Genomic DNA, 4,701 nt, shown 5'->3' with positions numbered 1-4,701 from the left:
CCTGGAAGTCTATTTCCTTTGCCAGACTGGGGAAGTTCTCCTTAATTATTTGTTCAAATAAGTTTTCCACTTGCTCTTTCACTTCCCCTTCTGGTACCCCTATAATTTGGATGTTGGAACATTTAAAGATGTCCTGGAGGTTCCTAAACCTCTCCTCATTTTTTGAATTCTCATTTATTCATTCCTTTCTGGTTGGATGTTTTGTTCTTCCTTCTGGTCCATTGCATTGATTTGAGTCCCCGTTTCCTTTCCATCACTATTGGTTTCCTGTGCATCTCCCTTCCTTTCAATTAGTTTAGCCTTCATATGTTCCTCTAATTTGTGACTATGTTCCTCTAATTTGTGACTATAATCTACCAGTTCTGTGAGCATCCTGATAAATAGTGTCTTGAATTGCGCTTCTGAGAGGCTGGCAATCTCTTGGTCGCTTAGAGTTATTGGCTCTGGGACTTTGAGTTCTTCTTGCACCATCTTTTGGGCTGTTCGTGCCTGTTCCATAGCAGGATCAGAGCCCTAAAGTGTTCACTAGCGCAGGGCAACTAAGTCGCTGGGTTGTGACGTTGTGTGTGGGGGCGGGGTCAAAGAGAGACAATGGCTTCCAGTCTGCCGCCTGCCGCAGCGGCCCCGGCGCCACAGCCACCACCATCACCAGGCCAATGCCTTTCGTTCTACAGCACTCGAGTGTGCCACCGCCGTCCGTCAGCCCTCCACCACTGGGTTCGCCCCCTGGGGCCTGCGTGGGCCGTCTCACTATGCGCGAATGTGCGACCACGGTCAGTCTGCCCCACACCCTGACTGGTTCCGGGCTGCCTGCGCGCCTAGGTCGGGGGATCTGTCCTGCCCGACCTGGCTCCGCTGCTGGCTCCGCCTCTCTTACCATTCCCGTTGAAAGGTTCGTAGTTGTCGGACTTCCGTATAATTCCGTTTTCTGGTCTTTGGGTGTGTCCTAGTTCTCCAAACCTTTGTTGTGTTCAAACTTGGTTGTGGGAGAAGGCACAGTCTTTCCACCTATGCCTCCATCTTGGGGAAGTCCCTATTAGAAGGTTTTTGATGACTGATTAAGTCTCTTTACTTGTTATAGGTCTATTCAGATGTTCTATTTCTCCTTGAATCCAATTCAGTAGTTTATTCTTCCTATAAATATGTTGATGTCATCTAGATTGTCTGATTTGTTGGTATTCAGTTATTCTCAGCATTCTCTTTTTGTATACTTACTGATGATATACTATCTTTGATTCCTGATTTTAATAATTTGAATATTATTTCTTCTTTCTAGATTGGGCTAGCTAAATATTTGTCTATTTTGTTTATTTTTTCAAAGAACTATTGGGTTGTTGGTTTTCTCTGTTATTTTTCTATTCTCTATTTCATTTATTTCTGCTCTGATTTTTACTACTTCTTTCTTTCTGCTTACTTCCAGTTTAGTTTGCTCTTTTTCTCATTTCCTTTTTTTCCTCAAGATAAAGTTCCTTTTTTAAAAAAAATTTAGGCATATTAGTTTCAGGTGTACAATCTGATTTGATATTTGCATATATAGCAAAATAATCACCACAATAAGTCTGGTTAATATACATTACCCTACATAGTTACAGAATTTTTATGTGTAACAAGAACTTTTAAGACTTACCACAGCATCCAGTCCCTTTCTCTTTAATGATCTGTTTCCTCTGATAATGTGTTTCTCAAGGACAAGGGCCATGTCTTGTTCACCATCAGATGCCAGGGTCTTAGATATTTGCTAAAAGTCAAAGGGATGAATGAATGAATGAATGTCCCACACCGAGACAGAAAAAAGTGCCCAGTGGGCCCAGAATGCGTGTCTCTGTTCAGTGTTTCTGTAACCTCATGATGGGGTATCAGGATGATTATCTTACCATTAGCTGAGAGCAGAGTGTGCTATTATTTTTAAGGGTTTTATTTACACCCTGACCAAGTAGCTCAGTTGATTAAAGCATTGTCCTAATATACAACATTGTGGGTTTGATTACTGGTCAAGGCATATACAAGAATCAACCAGTGAATGCATAAGTAAAGAGGAACAAGAAATCAATGGTTTTTTTCTCTCTCTCCTTTTCTATCTTTCTAGCAGGGGTATCCAACCTACAGCTCATGACCGGGCCATATGTAGCCCAGAATGGCTGTGAATATGGCCCAATGCAAAACGTAAATTTACTTCAAACATGAGATTTTTTTTGTGAGTACGTGTCACAATGTACTTAATGTGTGACCCAAGACAACTCTTCTTCCAGTGTGGTATAGAGATGCCAAAAGGTTGGACACTCCTGCAAAGTAAAAAAAAAAGTCTTATTTACATAAATTTGATGTTTTAGAAACATAGCAAAAGGGAAGTTTTATTTTATTTTTAAAAAGATTTTATTTATATATTTTTAGACAGAGGGGAAGGGAGGGAGAAAGAGAGGGAGAGAAACATCAATGTGCAGTTGCCTCTCTTGGGCCTCCCACTGGGTACCTGGCCTGCAACCCAGGCATGTACCATAATTCTGAATTGAACTGGTGACTCTTTGGTTCACAGGCCAGTGCTCAATCCACTGAGCCACACCAGCCAGGGCAGAAATTTTCTATCAGTATCTTAAGTAGGAAAGCCAGTGTCTCTTGTCTTTATTCATTAACATACACATATTAATGTTCTAAATTCTAAAAAAGATTCCTTTGGGTATTCCCTAAAGTGATTTTGGGTACCTTACTTTTGGGACACATTACTTTTCATTCAGCACTTTCCCCATACAATACACTGGTCATCAGAAATATGAGAATTTCATGCCCTGGCTGGCGTAGCTCAGTGGATTGAGCGTGGGCCTGAGAACCAGACGATCGAGGTTCGATTCCCAGTCACGGCACATGCCTGGGTTGCAGGCTGGTTCCTTGCAGGCTAACTCCCAGCAGGGGACGCACGAAAGGCAACCATACATTGATGTTTCTCTCCTTCTCTCCTTCCCCTCTAAAGATAAATAAATAAATAAAATCTTTAAAAAAAATATGAGAATTTCTTATTTTTCCATTCCCAAGGGCTGAGATATTGTGTCCTATGAAAAATGATTTCTTTGGTTTCACTTGCTTTGAATTTACTTAGGATCAACTAAGGACGATCCAGCAGAGCCCGTCAGGCTTTGATGCCTTGCAGCTTGGCCCTTGATTGTTCTTATTCCATTGCATCTCTGATGCCCGCCTCAGGGTGGGGCCGCCATGACCTGCCTCTGAGTGCAAGGCATTAGATTTTTGTGATTTGTTAATCCAATTATCCAGAAGGATCAGGGTAAGGGCCCAGGTGAGTACTTAGACCCACCAGGAAAAAGAAATGTGTCATTCATTATTCCATACCATGGAATAATGGGTTGTTTTCAATTAGCCCAGGATTCATGTTTTCTGTTATAGAACACAAAATGTCTCCAGCCATGCTAGGAGAAAGTTTTTTCCTTGTAAAATATACTTCATAATTATATCATAGCTGCTGATTTGTGATTTCCATCATAAACAAGTTTGCTGAGAGCTTTCCTAACTCTGTTTTAGTTCCATAAAGCGCCTTTTTGGCAGGTAGATTGTTGAATTGGATGCAAATCCTCTCTAAATTAAGTGAAAAGTTGTTAACTTTTTTTAGATCGAGGAGGGATTTTGGTCTGTTTTTGGAGAGGGTAGAGACACTTTTTGATCCTGCCACTTCCCACGGCTATAGAAGGCTGTTTTACAAGAAGAAACTGGGGACATTTGCCTTGGACCTCAGGGATAAGCATTGATGAAAACTGGAAGGCCCCTCTCCTTCTGCAATGCTAAGAACGGCCAAGCGACAGAGAGCTGGGTACCCACTGTCCTGTGCTCTGCTAGGGGTAGAGCTGAAGCCTGCTGGTAGGTGTGTCCTTCACCTGCAGGTGGAGGTCCCACCTGGGCTCTGCCCCTACTTCCTAACTGTGGTCACCCCAGTTCAGTTCTGGCATGAAGTAGGCATGAATATCAGTCAGTAACTTTGGTCCTTGCCTCCTGCAGAATTTGGTTAGAAGAACTTTAAAGGTCCTTGTGAGACAGACAGGTCCTCTGGCCAGTCTGAGTGGCTAGTTACTTTGCCACTATCCTAAACCGACAAATGACTATGGCAAATAAATCGTAGTCACCAATTTTGAAATATAAAGTATAAAAGTTCTGTCCAGACTCTCTGAAAGAATATTAGCCAGCAGTGTTTCTCTCAGGGCTCCCGTGAAGTCAACAGTAAGGTGGATTTTGCTTCCCTGTGTAGGTCTAAGTGGGTGTGAAGGAGAAGGAAGATGCTGCTTGACACCTTCTGTTTCAATTTGTCCTTCTGAGCGTTTCTGTTCTTCAGTGACAGCGGCTCAGCGACCACATGAAGGGCAATAGAGACTCTGCTTTCGGTCTGAGTCATCCCCACGTACTCACATTTTCGAGTTCACACAGAATAACCCCAGGAAGAATTCGCTCTCCACTTACTAACATATGAGTCATCACTTCTCCCGACACGAGGTGCCAACATCCCCTGTGCTGGGGAGGCTGTGGTTTCCCGGCTGGTGCCTTTCGTCATTCTGTTTTATCTCCTCCCTGGAAAGCCCATCTCCAGTGCCATCTCTGTCAGACTGCTTTTCCATTTCTCCCTACCTTAAATATCCACAGCACTTTGTGCGTTTCTTCTAGACTTTCCTTCACTCTGTAGCATTAGACTTCTGTGTGGCCGGTGGT

Source organism: Sturnira hondurensis, unplaced genomic scaffold (assembly GCF_014824575.4).
Source record: "Sturnira hondurensis isolate 20B ecotype Veracruz unplaced genomic scaffold, ASM1482457v3 Scaffold0008761, whole genome shotgun sequence".
Lineage (NCBI taxonomy): Eukaryota > Metazoa > Chordata > Mammalia > Chiroptera > Phyllostomidae > Sturnira > Sturnira hondurensis.
This window is presented reverse-complemented; position numbering follows the sequence as displayed.